Genomic DNA, 20431 nt, shown 5'->3' with positions numbered 1-20431 from the left:
CAATAACCCTACGGTCCCTAAAATTTATAATAATGACATCCCCTTGTGTGTCCTTTGGTCTTTGCCCCACCCAACCCAACCTTCTTACATACGAGCTCTCTCCATCTATGTTGGGCGGTAATGGTCGATTATTTCGGAGCCAGTGGACTACTTTATTTTTAAGTTCTGTGTAGCCTTCTTTTTTCCCAGCTGCCAATTCTGGGACCCCGGTGAGGACTATGACATATGGTGCAGCTTCAGGTGGCAGATCTATTTGTTGCAAAGCACTATTTGCATTCCTATCTAGGAAATGATCCCTGGCCGCCTTTGCAAGTTTGGGATCTGGTATCCTTGCTAGTCCTCCATCTCTTCCTTCTTTGCCACTTGTAAGTACACTACCTGGTTCCAAAGGGACAAGATTGTTCGTTTGCGAACAAATAGTAGTGGTATCCCTATTAATTTGTAGGTTAGTTGTTTTGCCCCCTGTCTGTGGTACTAATGGAGTCGGATTCGGGTTGGGGGCTGCCAAATCCTTGAGTAATTTAGTATTTATTGTAATTGCTTCCTTGAAAGACCCTAATTGATCATTCATTCGTTGCACTCTCTCCACTAGTGGTAGGATAATTTTGGTACTTTTAGCCCGCCTACCCATGTGGCAATTCCCCCTGCACTTCCTTTTATTTGCCTGCCCTGGCCTTAGTGAGTTATCCACATTCGTCTTCGAGACAGGCTTGGGGTGGTTGACCCCCTTAGAACTAATTATTATTGGGGGTTCTATGTTGGAATAATCGTTGTCAGACTCCCTACTTATATCTATGGATATGCTCTTATCTTGTAATTGTAAAGGGATACAAATTTCGCCATTTGCATCCCTTTCCGTGCATGATTTTATGGGAGTAGTGACTAGTTGGATAGGACCCAGAGACGAACGTTTATTATGCAGAAGTTCCGATGATAAACGTCGCTCGGTAATGGCGATTTCCCGTTCCAGTACATTAGCTGCCCTTGTTATAAACTGGTTTAAGGTCCCTTGGACAGACCCTCCCACCAGAGATTTCCTGCGTGTACTTGGGCGTTGATTCATTTCCCTAGGTGTAAATTTGACAAACTCAAATCAAACGCTAAAATACTATCAAAATCTGGGAGTGAAATACTAGATTTTATATAAATACACAGGACAAATCAGTATACGAGAGTCACTGTCAAAGAGTTAGGGCAAGATGTAGGTCACCAATTATCGACCGGTAATTGGTTTTTGAGATGTAGGGGCCATTTTTTTACAGAATCTGTAAATTTACAGATTCAGTAAATTTACCGATTCTGTAAAATACTGAATCGGTAATTTTACCGATTCGGTAAAACCCAGATGTAGGTAGCACTGTTTACAGTGCTACAGGCCTTCAGAATTTGGTATTTTACCACCCAATGCAATTGGGTGGTAAAATACCGAATTCAGGTGTACATGCACATCTGTGCATGTACACCTGTTCCATGTGACACACAGACATGCCCTTAGGGCATGTATGTGTGCCACATGTCACACAAGCCTGTACTTGGGGTGCTAGAGGGTGTCAAAGTGACACCCCCTGCACCCTTGCAGGATTCGGTATTTACCGATTTGGTAAATACCGAATCGGTATTTCCCATTGATTCCTATGGGCTTCATGGCCCATAGGAATCAATGGGCAATCCCATTTCGGTATTTACCGAATCGGTAAATACCGAATCATACCGATTCGGTAATTCTAAAATTAGAATTACCTACATCTGCCCCCTTCCTATTTACTGACTCTTAAATACCGAATCGGTAAAATTCGGTATTTGAGAGTCGGTAAAAAGGAATTACCTACATCTGGCCATTAGTGTCTTACTTAATATGTCCCAATAATCCAGGATCCGATGTCAGGGGGGTGGCGCTGCCCTATCTCCTCCTGCCCCGGACGGCCACAGACGGCCCGCCCTTTGCCCGGGCTTATCCCGGCGCTGCCCCGCGCGTCCCGCGACGCTGGGGCTCTCGGTCCTTTTCAAACGCCCCCGGGCGGGAACCAGGTGTGTGCGCCTCCTCTGCCGCAAGGGACGCTGGATGGTGTAGTCCCCCCCTCACTGCGGCTGCGCCATGGTTGCGAGAGGCTGAGTCGGCGGGGGGAGACTGGTGTCAGGGGCAGGAGGCGCGGACCAGCAAGGGCAACAAATGCCAGGATTAGCCACAGGGGATGCGAAAATGGAGCAAAAACAGGTCTGTCCACAGTCAAGTGCTACAGAGCCCCGGCTCCACCAATGCCCTCGGTCCTTTTCAAACGCCTCCGGGCGGGAAACAGGTGGGTGCTCCTCCTCTGCCGCAAGGGACGCTGGATGGTGTAGTCCCCCCTCACTGGGGCCGCGCGAGGTTGCGAGAGGCTGCGGCGGCGGGGGGAGACTGGCGTCAGGGGCAGGAGGCGCGGACCAGCAAGGGCAACAAATGCCAGGATTCGCCACAGGGGATCCGAAAATGGCACAAAAACAGGTCTGTCCACAGTCAAGTGCTAAAGAGCCCCCGCTCCACCTGGGCTCTCGGTCCTTTTCAAACGCCTCCGGGCGGGAACCAGGTGTGTGCGCCTCCTCTGCCGCAAGGGACGCTGGATGGTGTAGTCCCCCCCTCACTGCGGCCGAGCCGAGGTTGCGAGAGGCTGCGGCGGTGGGGGGAGACTGGCATCAGGGGCAGGAGGCGCGGACCAGCAAGGGCAACAAATGCCAGGATTCGCCACAGGGGATCCGAAAATGGCGCAAAAACAGGTCTGTCCACACTCAAGTTCTAAAGAGCCTCCAAGCATTATCATTTGTACGCAATATAGTTTTATCAGTAAAACTGTATGTCTGTCCAAATCTAGTGACCATTACAATGGAAAATGTGCTGTCTGTAAATGACAATGCGGTACAACACAATGCTTTGGTTACATTAAAAAACTGCCTGCCTCATGTTCATTGGTGAATCGCTAAAATCAGTTGTACTAAATAATGAGAAGTGTTTCAGAAAAATCTGGGAAGCACTGATCTACTGCTAAAAAACAACCTCAGGGATAATTGTTTCAGTTGTGCCATCATGTGACAGCGAGAAAGAGAGGCTATGCTTTAATCACACAGCATTGATAAAGCCCTATATAATGTATTTTTTAGTGTGGAATAAATTGAGTAACCATGCAATTAAGTAGTGCTATTGACTAAAGACCTAGTCAATAGTGCAAGTTGATGGTCCTCCTCCCTTACCTCTGAGCCTGAGCCACAGATAACTAAATAGTTCCTAAGAAGGATAACGACAATAGCTACTGTTATTGACCATCTTCAAGGTTAATAATGCTACTACCTCACTAATGTACGACAGCATCTATTTTTCCTCCTTGTATTCTGTCCACCCAGTCATTTAAGTGTTGTTTGAGAGCCTCAGGTATTGGCCTTTACCTGTAGTAATAGATAACATTCTGAGAAATTATAGAAGTAGAAATTAGATTGATGTCTGGCTTTAAGCATTGAAATTGTGTCAAGAGATTATACTATTTTATATGCTGCATCGTTCATCTCAGTTATGGCGGTTGAGTTTATTGTCCTTATTTCGGTGTCCATTCAGGGACCATTCCTCACTCGGAGAAGTTAGTTAATGCATGAACTATTGAACTGTTCTCATACATGTGTTTTATATACATATATAATATGAATAAGCAGGTCCACTGTACTGTTTGAGATGTATTTGTTAGACATTTTGGGGCCAAATTCCGGTTGGATTCGGAATTGCCTCAACCAATCCGGAGCCCTTGTTTCCGAATGAATCATTCACAATTCAGAACAACCAAGTACGATGCCTAGAAACTGTAAGCGCTGACCAAATCGGTTCCGGAAGGCATTCGGACAGGATGAGCCTTTCGGTTCCGATTTGTGCAGCTCTACGGACTTGGTTTTCCCGACGAGCGAGTATGATGAACCATTCAGACAGCTTTTCCTTTTCAGCTTGACCGGAATGAATCGGCTGCTGGAATTGGTCTTTGGGGGCCTGTAGCAGTCCTCACTTTACCGGGGCCCTCTGAACTGGGCCCGTGGGTGTACCCATGGGTCACATCTTCCCAACCATGTACAGGGTGGCAGGCACCAAGAGGTACCCGGAATTTCAGATTTTGCCTCTGTTCGTGAATCATTGTTTTCCAGAGGTGATAGCATGTGTTCAGAAGCATAAGCAATATGGTGGAGGAATTTTGCATATTACTCTTACATTAGATTGTGATGTAATGTATTATATGAATGAAAAATTTCCTAGCTAATTTACAGGAAAGTTTCAATTCTATTAAGGAGGCGGAGGTGATGGCTAGGCTGTATCTTTCTCCTTTAATGTACTCCAGCAGCCATTAAAAGGTATCAACAATCTCAACAAAACTACATTTCCCATGAGCATCAGGGAAAATGGAAACAGAAAATGTCTCAGCAACTGTCCAATCCCAGGCCAGGGCTCCTCATATCCTCCTCTGCTGGCACTCTATCCTCCTCTTTCTTCCTGTGACACTGCCACAGTCTTTCGTCCGTTAGTCCTGTTTGCCCGTTTCGGAAACCTACGGTACAAGCAGATTACGTAAGGCACCAGGAAGTGAACGTCCAATCACATTAGTCAGCATCACTGTGCAAGTTAATCATCGTAAGAACAGAACATCATGATTGAGCAAGACAGTCGACATTTTAACGTCATAGCCCACAACAGCACAGTAGGAAAACTGCATCCTAAAGATTTTACTTACCGTCCCAACGTAGCATTCTGGGAGGGTTCGTATGAAGACAGGGTGGGCTAATCCTCGCCTCCGCCTCCTTAATAGAATTGAAACTTTCCTGTACGTTAGCTAGGAAATTTATCATTCTATGTCAGGAGCGGAGGCTTCTGATTAGGCTAGTTCAAAGCTTATCCACCACCAGTGAAGCTAGAGACACTACTGGCTTAAAGTAAAATCTCTTGAAGGTGGAGTCTGAAGACCAGTCTGCAACTTTCAGAATGTCTTCCAGACGAGCCCCCAGGGAAAAGGCCTTGGACGCCATTGCTCCTCTCACAGAATGGGCTCTGGGAAATATCTATGCCAGCTTCCTGCATAACCCATCGCACCCATCGCGCGATAGTAGGGGATGAAACCGCCCTGTGTGGTTTAGTAAGAGCAATAAACAGCTGTTTGACACCCTGTGGGCGTATATCAACCGTCGCCACTTCATAGGCCTTCAGTGCCTTAACCACACATAACTTCGGGACATCCAGGAATGCAGGATACGAGATAGCTCGGGAATCCCCTTTGGTACGTCTAGAAATGTGAAAGGTAACCCCATCCGGGGTCAAGACACTACCTGTAAGATCCAAGGCTCTCACATCTGAGACTCTGTTGCACGAGATCAGACAAAGCAGCATTGCCAACTTCACTGAAATCTGCTTCCTCAACAGGTATTCATTAGACGGCCATTCCCGAAACAAGTTAAGAACATTGTTCACATCCCACAAAACTGAATAGCGAGGTTCTAGAGGGACTGATAACCTAATCCCCCGCAGCAGTTTGCAAACCAGCGGGTGTTCCCCTATCGGGTGGTTATCCAACAGGATATGACCTGCTGATATGGCCGACCTAAAGGTATTGATTGATCTGTACGCCAAGCCTTCCTTCGCCAGAGAGGCTAAGAAATTAAGGACGTGGACAATGTCTGCCCCCACTGGATCAATCTGTAATCGCAGACACCAACTACTCCACCGAGACCATGCTGATCGCTACCGCTTGTTGGTACTGTCTGCCCAGGATTTGGCCAACAGCGTGGCAGCATCCTCCGAAAGTCCCGGGACTTGCCAGCGTTGCCTGTAACCCGCCAGGCCATCAGACACAGGCTGCCTGTGGTCAGGAGGTGGTGAGGATTCTTGAGGAGATCTGGAACGCGGGGTAGAGGGATTGGAAAATCCTAGGAAAGTTCCACCAGAACTGGAAACCAGGCTTGCGACCTCCAGATCAGGGTGATCACCACCAGATCCGCTCGCTGTCTCCTTAGCTGGGTTGACACTCTCATGATCATCGCAAAGGGAGGAAACGCGTAGCCCCTCTCCATGCTCCAATCCTGCAGAAACGCATCTATCGCTGCTGCTTCCGGGTCTGGCCGCCAACTGAAATAGCGCTCCAGTGAAAAGGTCCACTGTGAACGGACCCCATTTGTTTTGGATCACCTCGAACACATCCGGGCGAAGTTGCCATAGACTGGCATCCCTCCAATGACGAGACCACCAGTCTGCCACTCGATTGGCTGAGCCGGGAAGGTGCTCCGCCGACAGGGATATTTCGTTGGCTAGGCAATACTCCCAAAGAGTCCGGGCAAGGTCAGACAAAGCCCTGGATCTGGTTCCTCCCAGGTGGTTGATGTAGCGCACCGCCGCCACGTTGTCCATCTTTAGCAGGACACAGCACTGAATCCTGTCTTTGGTCCAACACCTCACCGCAAACGACCCCGCCATCAACTCCAGACAGTTGATGTGAAGGTCTCTCTCTGCGGATGACCATACTCTGCCTGTAGAAACAGCGCCGCAACGCGCTCCCTAGCCCAGGCCGCTGGTGTCCAATTCTATGACCAAGTCCGGTTTGGAACCGAAGATCGCCCGACCGTTCCAAGCATCCATATGCTCGATCCACCATCGAAGCTCCGTCCTCGCCTCTTCCGTAAGGGGGACGACCTGGGAGTAGGTAAGGCCTTTGCGGAGGTGAAACGCTTTGAGGCGTTGAAGGGCCCGGTAATGAAGGGGCACTGGGAATATCTCATGAATGGATGACGATAAGAGACCCACAACTCTGGCTAGGTGCCGCAACAGGATCGTCGGACGTGCCAGGGTGCGTCTCAACTCGTGCCTGATCCTGGACAGTTTCAGAGAAGGTAGGGACAAGGTGGCTTCCACTGAGTCTATCTGAAACCCCAGGAACTGCATCCTCCTCAATGGGAGAAGGTCCGACTTGGTCTGGTTGACTATGAACCCCACAGACTCCAAAAGGTTGACCTCTCTCTGAAGGTGGGTCAGCAATTTTCGTGGGCATTGATCCAGTCCAGATAAATTATAAGACGGATGCCCTCTGTGCGCAAGCGCTCCACCACCGGTTTCAGCACCTTGGTAAAGCACCACGGTGCGGACGATAGTCCGAAAGGAAGGGAGACAAACTCGTAAATCTGGTGACCCCACTGAAACTGAAGAAAACGCCTGTGGGGAGCGAAGATGGGGATCGGGAGGTAGGCGTCTTTCAGGTCCAGCCGGACCATCCAGTCCCCCTCCTGAAGCTGATCCCGCAGGAGGTGAATACCCTCCATCTTGAAATGGGGGTAAATGAGCCAGCCATTGAATTCCTTGAGATTTATCACTGGGCGATAGCCCCCGTCCTGCTTCTCTACAAGAAGAAAAATATTGCTGAGGAAACCTTGCGGGTGCAGATCCGTCTGCACAATGGCCCCTTTCCGCAGGAGATCCGCGACCTCTCTGTCTATCAGAGCACATTGGTCCGGCGTGAAGCTGATAGGTCTGGGACGAACGGGCTGTCTGGGGAGTCCTAAGTACTCTATTTGGAACCCTCCGACGGTCTGTAAGACCCAGTCGTCGGAGGTGAGCGAAGACCATGCCTGAAGAAAAAACTGGAGCCTGCCCCCCACTTTCAGACCCGTTACATTTTGAAGTCTCACCTTTGTGATTATTGTAGCCGCCATCACCTCTTCCTCTTCCACCACGGCGGCGGGGATAGCCTCTGGTCTGGTAGAAGTTTCCGAACATATCCGGATCCTGGTAATGACCCCTGTGAGAGTTGCCCTGCTTGTAGGAGCCTTTGTTATAGGGTCTGCCAGACGAGCGGCCCCTCCCACGACTGGCTGCACCAAAAACACGTGACGTGAAGATTCGTTTGATGGACGTCTGGGCCTTGTCCAGAGAATTAAAGGTATTTACGAATTTACCCAGTTCTTTGATGAACGGGTCCCCGAAGAGGTTACCCTCCGCCATCGGACCTGCTTCGGATGTGGCTAGTTCCCCCAACTTCGGGTCTATCTTGATTAAAATAGTTCTACTCTTTTCTGTCGAAATGGCCACATTTGCATTCCCCAGGAAAATGATTGCTCTTTGTGCCCACCCGGAAAGGATCTCCGGGGAAATCAAGGATCCAGAGGCCTTGGCGTCCTCGGCCATATCCAAAATTTTCGCCAAAGGCCCTGCCGCGTCCAAGAGTTTATCTTGGCAGGCGCTCCAAGAATGGTCGATGCCCATCTTGGGGTCCTTCACAAACTTAGTCAGGAAGGTAGACATTTTGGGATCGATCTCTGGGCTAACCGTAACCTTACCCTCCAAGGTGGGACGCTGGCACTCTGCCCGAAGACAACTACGCACCTCCTGGTCCAAATGTTTACGAAGCCTGGCCGCCATATAAGCTGCCACCTTAGGGGCGGGAACCCAGTGCGATGAGCGCGGGTGAAGTAACTCGTCAGGGTTAAGCATGTCTGAGCTGGGGTCTGAGTTTGACTCCTGGGTGGGCTGGGCGGGAAGCCACAAACTCTCTCGTTCCCCATCCCCATCCGAGGTCTGGGGTGATTCGTCCGGGTCGACGGTGGCCGCATCGTCCTGGCCTCCCCCCAAATTTGTCAGCCAGCGCCTCCTTTGAGGTGGAAGGGGTATCGGCCGTTTTCGCGTCTAAGAAGGCTCTCTTTAAGCGCAAGAACGCGTCAGAGTCCACCCCCGTGTCCGCAGGACGCTTCCTCTTGGGTTCTGTGGTCTCAGTCGATGGTTGGCTCGGAGGTGTGGGGTCCGTGTGCCCCGAAAGGTCTGCCTCTTGCCCGAGGGGTTGGCACTGTGCTTGCAGCTGATCGATCTTCTTCTCTAGGGGTGCAACCACCCGTGTCACTGCTTTTAAAATGGAAAGTCCATAACCTGGCAGAAATGGTCATCTACCGGCAGGTACATGACCTGCTGCTCCTCCTCCTCCTCATAGTACTCCTCATACTCCATAGCGCCTCTGCGCCACCAAGGAGCTAATGTAATTAGGGGGTAAAGACGGGACAGAGCCCTGAAGTAATATATCCTCCCACCGCAGCGGGGTAATTATTGGTGAAAAATTTCCAAACGGAACCACGCGAGTCAGTTGAGCCGCTTCTTCCGACGCGAGTAGAAAGCGGAACTCAACGACTCGCGCCCGTCGGGGGGTAAGCTCCTCAGAGCGGCAGCAAGGAAAGCGCGGTCCCCTAGCGGCGGGAGGCTGCCCGCGCACAGAGCCTGAGGAAAACACACCGCGAAAGGAGCGGAACACGCCCCCGCGGCTCACACCACGTCGCTATTTCAAACCCGAAACCCCCCCCCCCCGGGGAAGAAAACATCAGCGCGGTAACCAGCGCCACAACAAGCATAAGCATTTCATCAGATAAATTGGTAACAGTAAAGAACTAGTCAGAAAAGGAAAACACTCATCTGTATGCTTATGGAGCAGCGAGGAAAGAGGAGGATAGAGTGCCAGCAGAGGAGGATATGAGGAGCCCTGGCCTGGGATTGGACAGTTGCTGAGACATTTTCTGTTTTCATTTTCCCTGATGCTCATGGGAAATGTAGTTTTGTTGAGATTGTTGATACCTTTAAATGGCTGCTGGAGTACAATAAAGGAGAAAGAAACAGCCTAATCAGAAGCCTCCGCTCCTGACATAGAATTACTATTCAAGCCCTGATGACTTCAACTGGGATGCAACTGTTGGCTATTGTGGTGGAAATTACAAGAAAGATATGCTGACCTTGACTTACGAATAGAGAACACAAGAAGACATTTTGTAAAGGATTGTTGATTATTGCTGGAGTTCTCAAGATTGCATTCTTTGTTTATGGAAGTTGTCCTTTTGATTGGTGTGTTTTCTTCATCTTTTGAGCACCTTGCAGATTTACTTGATATCATCTAAGTTATTTATGATCGGAATATCTGATACTGAGTGTGTGTGCCCCGAAGTTAACCAGCCATCATTTTCTCCTTGAAGCTCAGAATTTTGGGACAAGTTATATTCCAGACTATTAAATGAAATACAAATATAGTTGTGTCTTTGCTCTACGATTTAGAATTAAAGTCAATATTTAAATTAAATTATTGAGTAATGTTCTCGGCTTCAAAGAGAGGGAGTAGTCCCAAGGTTAGACTGAGGTATGCCAAGGGTGAAGTGCTAAATTTTGTCATCTGGTGTACTGATGTTTTAGATTCACAATGGAGTGTCATTGTAACCTTTGACGTTCTGATGGGAAAGTAACTCGATTGACAATGACGCATCAGCATAAAAGAGATTTTAATATGGAAGTGCACTTCTAGGAATAAAGGTCAAAAAATCATCCGGCATCAACGAAAATATTGAATTATATTAACTCGATGTCCTTTTCAATAGGTATGGCCACGGCTTCCATGAGGCTGGCAGGGAACAGCGGTTGCATCTCAAAACACACTTTGTATAGTAGTGTTTGCCGCTTTTGCGGTCTTCATTCTGCGCGAGAAAATAGCGTGCATTTATATGCTTTCATACGGAGCTTCAGACCGCACTTCCGAAATGTGAAAGCTTTAAAAACAGGTGTTCATATTAAACTGTTTCATGATGTTCAACTTACTAGCGTTATTGGAATGGGAGGTTGAGTCATTCTCCAGGAATTCGAATTTGCGACCTCAAAATCACTGCAGATGTCAGTGGTGAGTATTAACTCACTTAGTCCTAATACCAACTGATGACGGTAAGCAGAGGTTCCCCAAGTAAACATTACTACATGTAAGGGCATATAAACACAAAACTGATTAAATGGTACCTGGTCTTCTTGAATCATGCTGCCTGCATGGCCAATGCCAAACCTCCTTGCATCACAATTTCACATTTGATGTGGCATATGTAGATTTCAAAATGGAAAAGAAAATTAATAATGTGATTTTATGCAGATGTTCGATTTAGCCGTTGGTTGAAATTTAACACAACCGTTCGATGATGCTTGCGTAAAACCAAAGATTTTCTCTTGGCACGGAAAACATAAATTCCATTAGATTCTATGTAGGGCTTGGCCACAGGGCACGCGTACCCGATCCGTATACTGCCCCATTTCATCTGCCAGGACAGGTCTTAACTCAAAACCTGTAAAACATTCACAGTCCCCATTTTCGATGTTTCTTAAGCTATTAGTGGTATGAAATATCACCAACAATATTACTATTCTCTATCTTGTAAATAATTTGTTGTCGATTGCTTCTACAGGGCACTTCACATGCGACAACACATATGACGCGCTATAAATTCCAAAATCAATCATGTTAAATGAAATAGAAAAACGTATCCTTAATTGCAGTTTTATCTGTGTCTCACGTATTAACATGAACGTAAAACTTCCATTCCCTGGTTTCTAAAGGTGCCTTCTTAACTCAGCGTTTTTCGTAAAATTCATAAAGTGTCTCATGTTAGTTGAGAAATTCCTGAAAAAAGTGTGGTGCAGCTTACCTAGCATGCGACAACACATATGACGCGCTATAAATTCCAAAATCAATCATGTTAAATGAAATAGAAAAAAGTATCCTTAATTGCAGTTTCATCTGTGTCTCACGTATTAACATGAACGTAAAACTTCCATTCCCTGGTTTCAAAAGGTGCCTTCTTAACTCAAAGTTTTTCATAAAATTCATAAAGCGTCTCATGTTAGTTGAGAAATTCCTGAAAAAATGTGGTGCAGCTTACCTAGCGTGCGGAAAAATGCTGCGTGCCCACGAGTGGCGTGCTCCTATGGTATCTTGTTTGGTACTCATCCGTTTAGAAACCGAGTGCCGTAAGTGACACAAAGATAGGACTAAATGTCAAGAAGAATTTAGTGTTTTCCTTGTAGGGCATTATAAAATGATCTAATTTGGCAAGAAAGTGTTTGAAGGTACTATGAATGTCAATCAAGCCTGGGTAAAAAAACTCTTCTGAAGCCTAGTGTGTTGAACAATTAGTGAACATGAAATTACACCCTGCTTGGGCAGAAGGTGGACTAATTCGGTGAAACACCCGTTGCCTGTCAATGTCAGCTGTGTGTCTATACTCCAAGGTAAATGTAATTATCATCCTAAAACCTTGTATACAATCTGCACTGAAACCGTGATTGACTAGCAAAGTATGTGGTGTCACAAGCAGCCGCCGTGTGTTAAAAAAACGCTGTTTGTGTGAATTAGCTTCATTCAAAACAGAGGGCTGAACAAACAGGAAGTGCCTTGGAGGTGAGGTGCACGCACCCTCGATACAAACAAAACTAGAAAGCTGACCTTTGTCTGCAACAAGAAAGCAGCGTGCACAGTAGCACTGTCTGCTTCATGGAACAACAGCGAGACCGCAAGAATTCCCCAAGTCACGCTCTGTCACACAGCAGCAACAGAGGTCATTTGGAGATTGCTCACAATAACAAAGAAGTTCGAGAAAAATCTATAAGCATTACGCTTGCTCACATTAACAAAGAAGTTCGGCGGATGAAAAGGAGTAGTTTGGTCCTGGGACACTGATAAGAGAAACGCACGAGAGAAACAACAGGAAATGGTATGCTGCAATCAATAGAAACAGGGAAAAAGTAAGTGGCAAGCAAACCAATCAATGAAAAGTGAGGGCAGAATGTAAGTCCTTTAAAGATTTATATTAAATACAATAGATTTCACAAGCACTATGCAGGCAAAATCTAAAAATGTTCTGTAAATGTGAAAGAATTTGAAAGTGGGGGCTAAAACTTCATTTAGTATCTTCAGACTGCAAATGCATTAAACTGCATGTAGAATGGATGATGAGTGGCCTCAATTACAATTGTTTTTATATTTGTGAATTAAATACATATTTCATCATTTGTGTATTTGTTTGATGAATGCTTGTGTCTGAATTTTTTGTGTATTGTTTTGTGGCCATTGAAAAAGCTTAGGCAGGGTCCCTGCTGTCAATTAATGACTCAGTGGGGGGTCGCCGGATTCCAATAATGCTTCAGTGGGGGTCCCTAGGTTCCAACAATTCTTCAGTGGGTGTACCTGGGTTCTAATAATGCTTCAGTGGTTGTCCACTGACGTCAAACGGTTAAGAACCACTGCTCTACATAGACCGAGAGTATTGTTACTTAAATCATTGAACTTATCAGGAGCAGTCAGGTGCCAATACCCTGAGTGCCGAGGATGCACTGAAGTTTGGGAGCTGGAAAAAACAGCATAGGTGGAAGACAACAGTGTTGTGTAGCTGTGGATGTGCAAAAGACACCTGGATGATAAGTTGTTGGCATGCAGTTATTTTAGATAGTGTACTCTGGGGAGTTTTCCTGCTGAGTTGGCATCTTGATCAAGATGATGTTGCTGCGGGCGCATGATTGAAGTAAAATGTTTATCTATCATTTGGAGTTCTGAATTGGCTGGGTTTCACATCTCTGTGTGCTTAGCATTTACATTCATGTTACCCAAATAGCACAAATAGAAATACAAGTGCAAGAGAAGAATAGGACAAGGAAACTATTCTTCCCATGCTGGTAATGGGATAGTAAAAAAAGCGTTGCCTTAGACTTTCCAGAACGTGTTCTTTAAAACAGTCAATCGTGTGTCGTATTTGCACTTCAGTTATTTGCGATCTGTCCTCCTGTACCCAGTGGCATCATAGAGGATTAGGCAGATCTGACCAGCGGATCCGAGTTTCAAAACATCCTGAACCCCAATCACATTTCTCGTTGTATTGCCAGGCAGCCCAGGGTGATCTGTTCACTCTTTCTAAAGCAGCCACTACGCAGCCCTCCGCAGCCCGCCACACCCACACCAACACCTCTACACCTTCCTGCTTTCTTCACTCCCTCCCAACATTTGTTTTTGGAGCCAGCTCTGCTTTAGGTCTATGATTTCTCAGGAGTTAGGTGCCTCCAATCAATTATCCCCGGAATTAAATCGTAAAGCGTAAGAGGCACATGCTCTTCTAAAAAACATTTATTTAGGATGATACTCCTCTTGGCTCGGGGCTATGCTACATCATTGGCAGATGGTCACTTGGAAGAATTCCTTAATGCCTAGAAAGAAGTAACTTTGATGTCTTTCCAAGTTCCTAGACTTGGCCCCTGTACTTGTAAAACTAGTTTTGATCACCTTCAACCATTTGTAATCTAAATGTAAAAGTTCATAGGCTGCACACTGGCACCACATTTCCTATTCCCACATGAATTCAGCCCCAGCTTGTGTTCACATCAAGCAGCCTACCTCCCCCACTTTCATCTGGACTAATTAAATATAAGAAGAAATGATGGCACAATGCATTCGTTACAGTGGTGTAATGGTAAAATATTCATGATGCAAAGCTACTTTTGACATGTTTGGTTTCACACAAAAAAGCTGCATGTTTATGCATTGAGCTTCAAAATCGTATCGTAGAAGCTAAACTATGAATGCCATTTGGCTTGAAACCTTACATTTTGGCTTGCAGTCATAACTTTAAGAACAATGAGGCCAATCACAAAGGCATTTTGGAATACATAAAATAGTACAGTGCAGTTCTCTATCTGATGAGAGACTTCTAGCCGCAGATTCCTTACCATAAAATAATCCCAGGCGTCAGAGTGGATCTGGAAACATTTCAAGCAGTATCTCTGCATGCCAGTAGGTGGGGTCGTTCTGCTCCATGTCCTTAGCGTCACCCGCACTGGAAGAGATGTTGGCAGTGCCTTTATAGGTGCCACCCCAGCGCACTGACATTAGTTATTTTCTCTCCACGCCGGTCAGCACAGATCTGCAGAGAGCTACTCCAGTTATTTTTTTTTTTTTAACCTTTATTTATGTTGCATGTAGTTACAGGTATGGGCCTACAAGCATCCCAGCCGGCCGCTAAACAGAAGTAAAGCAAGCAGTATGCGTGGTTAAAGCAGTGTGGCCCCCAGGGGAAAGGATAACAGTGCGCAGCTTGTATTCATACACAACAGCTGAAAATCAGGATTCGAGAGGTTCATTTTTCAAATAAGAAACTATGAAGGTGTCGCACAATCGTACACAGTCCCGCAACAATGTGCAATTCAGGATATCGGCAAACAGCAATGATACAAAGGAGTCATTGGGGGGCAGGATACACAAAGTAGGAGAAAGGTGGGCACAGCCCCATCGGGTAACAAACCTAACCCCCGCCCCTCAACACCAAACATGTCGCAAAGAGCATGCGCGACGACAACACTAAAAAGGGAAAGAAAGATTAAAGGGCCATAGAAACAAAGAACAAACAAACACCCATCCCACTACCCCCACCCTGCACACCCGCAGAAGGTCATGGCCTACCCCCTCAGCCGCGTGCCTGTCGCCCTAATGGAGACCCGAAATATAGAAAGAAAAGGAGAAAAGCGAAGAAAATAAGCGGAGGAGGGCCCTCATCGTGTCGCCCAGCCCCGCCCTTCACGCCTACACCACGGAAATCCCAGAATGGAAGCAATACTATACTGGAGAATAACCAACCACTAGTATAAACACGATAAAATATCAATTGAACATACCCACTGCACCGTCTAACAATAATAGCACCAATAGACCTGACCCACAACCTCCCTGACCCTGTCTAGCAGTAACACAGCTAGAAGTCCTCTCGTTGATCAATTTAGAGCACAATCCTAAAAGTCCGTACAGTACAAGTGGGTCCGGCTGGGACGCAACCATGGAAGAGTTCGATAATCCAAGCCCATCAAAGTGTAAACAGTCAAGAACAAATTATATCAACACCGGTCCCGGAAGATTCCCAAAGCTCACAGGCAACAACGCCAACCAGGAGAGGAAAGTCACACAATCCAGCCATCGCTGCGACACGACCATTCCATTCCAAAAAGAGAAACAGCACTCCATCTCCAGCCGCCGGCCAGGCAAATGTCCCAAGGTGACATCCAAATAAGCAATCGAGTCGGCCCGCACAGGAGCACGGACCTCAGGCGGTCCCCAGTGCCTACGTGAAGCCGAAGTTTCCTCCAGTGGGTCAGCAGCAAGTTCACCGGCAGTCCCGTGGAGTCGGGGCGTGGCCGCCAAGGACGGCGAAACCACGATGTCGTCCATTCTTCCGCCCAAGTCTCGGGCATGGCAAAGCATAGTTTCGTGCAAAACAGCTAGAGCAGCTATCACGTCCCGGGAAATGAACTCCTTTGTATGATGCGAGCATCTCAGCCCCACCTGCAGATCATCCATCCGATCTGGACTCGGGTCATAGAGAAGTGCATCCGCCGCCATCTTGATCCAGCCGGCCCGTCCCTCTTCACCACACTCAGGGACTAGGCCTCACCATGAGAGCTCCACGGAACGTGCCTCCAGGGCAAACAAACTGTGGGCCAGGCCCCAGAAAGGAGAGCCACCAAAAGGCTAAAGTCCCGGCCGGGAGCCGCCCGCCTATATCGGGGGCAGACCTTGGTTATGCCCGGGCAACAAAATTTGGGGAGGGGGGCAAGAGTCAAGCGCCCCCTCCGGTCCAATGTCTCCCCACTGCTCCTCAAGAGTCGCCAACAAGCGGACCGGGTCTTCACCGCCAGAAGCTTTCTTTCACGTCAGCGGCACCCAACGGCAGGCTCCTCGTCGCCATCAACGGCCGTCGACGCTACAGGCGTGGCCGGAGACCCCGCCGAGTCAACGCCCCGGTCTCGTAGCCGCTTAGGCCGCGGAGCAGACGGGGACTATTCAAAGGATCCGCTGCACACCGGAGCTCCGGGAACACGCGGTAGGTGTTCGTAGTTCTTCTCCTATCAAAGTATGTTCTCTCAGATCAGGATAAACGCCAGGATAGTCGTGTGGGGCGAAAGGGCTCACGGAGCCGAGCGACTATGCGGCCATTTCGAATGCCTGCTTGGCTCCTCCTCCCCCTCCAGTTATTTTGACTGACTTCTTTCAATGTTTTGTCAGAACCCTTTTTTTTAGGTTTGTCTCCCAGTCCCAGTAGGTCAGAAATGTCCCCCAAGAAACCAGTTGGACTTAAGCCAGATGTCTGGGACAGCCCCCCATCTGGTTTGCCTTTGTTGTTTGGAGCACGACCACGACACCAACACTTGTGAGGACTGCAGTGCCATGAACCACAAGGCTCTGAGAGAGAGCTCCTAATTGCCTGGCGTTGGTAACCTCCATGACGCTCCCGGTTGCGAGGAAGTTCCCAGCCCCATTCGCAAAGTAGTTCCAGGTGCTTGTCATTGCGCTCAAAGTCGTCGGGTCTGTTCCACAAGTCCAAGAAATTGAAGAAGTCAAAGCACTCTTTGACCTCACGCTCCACTGCCATGCATAGCCTGCCTCTGGGTCTTATCTGTGCCTCCCTACGTTTTCTGGAGCCAGAATGATCCCCGCCCAACTCTGTGAATTCTATGGGGCCATGCATCTAATTTTTGGATGTGACACACCTCTGGAGCACCTTCTGGATGGTGCCTCCACTGGATATCCGTTGGTGGGTCTACCCCCAGCACCAGTTGGGCCCCATGGATCAGGTGGTGGATCTGGAATGGCTCTACTCGTTGGACCACAGCCTTTCCCCTGAGCCCACTCCAGTGGCAGCTGAAGCTCGAACTTCCGAGTCGGAGCCAGGGTGTCCCTTTTTCAACAGGCCTGGAGAGGAGTTTGATTGGAAAGTATCTGAGAATCCTTATGGCTACAACACCCTTGAGGAGGCCAATGATAACTGGTATGAGAAACTGGTAGATGCAAGTGTTCTGGACACATCACTAGACACTGGCCTGGTCTCTCCTAGTGTGGCTACAGAAGAAGGGGCCTCTTTTGCTGTGGTGGTGAGGAGGGTGGATGAGGTCCTAGACCTTCAGCTGTGCACGGTGGCAGTCAAGACCAATGTCTTGACATGACAGAGATGCTTCAGCCGGCAGTCACCCCCTCAGAATCCCTTCACCTTTTTAATGAACCCCTCACTGATATTCTGCTCAGGGCATGGGTTAATCCTTGCGCAAGGACTCCTGTGCACTAGACAGTTGCCTGCTGCCATCTGCTCCAGAGGACCCATCTTTCCTAACCCAGCACCAAACCCCGGAGAGCCTGGTCAGCCAGTCTTGACCACCAAACTCGGCACATTCCCTACCACATCACTAGATAGGGAATCCAAGAAGCTGGACACATTTGACAAGAGGATGTTCTCTGCATTTGGTGAACACTGAATGCATCTTGGCCAATACACCCACACATTTGGGGTTTGGTTTTGCAAGTGCTGCCCATGGCCTCGGAGGATGCCCAAGCCATACTGTCACAGGCTTTTGCAGATTTCACTGTGGACTGGATACGACTGACTCGCTATGCAGAGTAATTGTGTCATCGGTGGCATTCAGACTCCATGCCTGGCTCCGGGCAGCTAGCTTTTTGGGGTATATCCAAGCATCCTTTATGGACATTCCCTTTCGATGGCACCCACCTCTATGGGCAAAAGGAAGATTCAACGCAGGAGCCCTTTAAGGACAGCTGGGCCCTGCTAGGGCCCAGGGCTGCTCCATGGGCACTTGCCAATCCCTATCTGCCTTTTGCTCCTTCTGTGGTTAGAGCAGAGGCTACTAGCCTTGCTCATTGTCACTCAGCCTCAAAGACCAACTGGCTCCCCAGTCCTTTAGTGGCCGCAGATGTGATTCCCAACAACCTCATGGGACAGCCAGCCTCCCCCCCCCCGTCCCCCACCCCCTGCAGCCACGGTCTCCAAACCATATTTTCAAACAAAAAAGGCCCTGCACTCAAATGAACAGATAAGTGGTTAGTGAAGGGATGTTAATGTCCATAGTCCAACACAAAAGAAGTAAAGTTGGATCTTCCCAAATGAAAAACGTAAGTCAATGTTTTTGCTGTAGAAAACGGTTCCTTTTATTCTTTTAAGCCATAGAAATTCTTTAAAATCACAGCACGCAATTGTCAAGGCAGCCGATGCGTTTCGTACCTCTTGGGACTTCTTCAGGTTAGACCTTGTGTGAGCGAGCGAAATAGTGGTAAGTCAAGTACATGGGATATGTATCTCCCAGGGGTTAGTTGTGGCGTCCTGTTCAAGGAGTGAAAAAAACACTGTAGCTTCCCCTTGTTTATTTATTTTTTAAACCATCGTTATCGAGTTTTTCTGCAGTATTCAAACAGCATTACAATGTAATGTCACAGTATATCATGCACAAAGCAGTTAGGTGTAAAGGTAGTGATCAGTATTCATATGGAATATACTGGAATACAAACACTTGTTGATTTAAAATAGTGCAAAGAAGAAAAGTAACCAACATCAACTAAGAGCCTGATCCCATATCTTGGGTGTTTCAGTGTTGGTGTAATGTTTGCAGGAGGCACAGTATTTAGTTGTGCATTATCTGCACCTTAGTGTGACCCTGGTACAAGGGGAGGGGCAAATGCAAGCATGGAGATCTGCCTGTTATAATGGTAGTCACACACCTGGCTAAGGTGGATGAGTGTCCTCATCATGGTACATATGAAATTTGTAGATTTGGTAATCTCAGGCTGCGACAATGGGACGTTTGCATATGCCACATGTCTCTTTTTGGTGCAGTGGTGTCGACTCTACCTCGACCCAGCGGACTACAGTATTCTTCCATTGTGAAACCTCTGGGAGGGATCTCATTGTAATTAAGCGCCTTGCCAGTAAAAGAGTGAGATCGATAAATCGGATGGTTAAAGACCCCACCCTCTGTCCCTTGTAAAAGCCTAGTAGGCAGCAGTTTCTCAGTTCAGGTCCCGTTGGCTGTGGTTCCTGTGAGAATCACGCAAACCCCATACCAAAAAATGCACATAATTGGACAGCCCAAAACATGTGCAAGAAATCTGCTTAAGGGGTGTGCAACTGTGCAGTTGGATGATACTGTGGGGTAAAGTTTATGGAGTCTGGCCGGTGTCAGATAAGTTCTGTGGAGGATATTGTGTTGTATGTGTTGAAAGCGTGTATTAAAGGAGACCTTGTGTGGGTAGATGAGCACTCTGTCCCACTCTTTGGACATTTACTCCCAGATCAAGTTCTCAGTTCTGCCGGACAGTTGCTAAAGGACTGTCTTGTCTGGTGTTGCTTTTGCAATCCAAGATATAAGCCTTCTCCCAGAGCCTAAAGTGGACATTGTCTGACAAAGTGGTTGTATAGCAAGCTAAGAAGCTGCTATGCCCCAGAGCCACTCCAATACGATGACTAGGTACCTGTGCGTCAAGAACTGTCCCATTTGGAAGGCCTGCCAGATCCAGCACTAGTGTAAGAGGTATTAGGTACCCTTCCTGGAACAAGTCTCTAAGCGTGCCTATCTCCATTGATTCCTATTTCTATTTCATCCCGGCTCGCAGTTGTATACATCGATGTACCCAGGTAGGCCCGCCAGTAGCTGTCATAGACTATGCGAAGCAAGGCATTAGGAGCTGGGGGTAGTAGTCCTGTCCTTACCAAAAACCCCTGCATGTCCAGTTATGTCCACCAGGCCCTGGAACTTTATAAACCTCAATACCTTTTTCAACTCATTAGCACTCTCCTT

General features: G+C 47.7%; 1 protein-coding gene and 1 pseudogene across 5 annotated transcripts in view; one reads left to right on the top strand and one right to left on the bottom strand.

Moving 5' to 3' along the window:
• Positions 1–20431, top strand: part of ZBTB20 (zinc finger and BTB domain containing 20) — a 2236857-nt gene that overhangs the window by 846307 nt on the left and 1370119 nt on the right. The window lies entirely within an intron of this gene.
• On the bottom strand, positions 4928–7302 carry LOC147698904 (uncharacterized; annotated as a pseudogene).

This window comes from Lissotriton vulgaris, chromosome 8 (genome assembly GCF_964263255.1).
Source record: "Lissotriton vulgaris chromosome 8, aLisVul1.2, whole genome shotgun sequence".
Classification (NCBI taxonomy): Eukaryota; Metazoa; Chordata; class Amphibia; order Caudata; family Salamandridae; genus Lissotriton; species Lissotriton vulgaris.
Note: the sequence above shows the minus strand (reverse complement) of the source record. Positions and strands in the feature narration are given on the sequence as shown.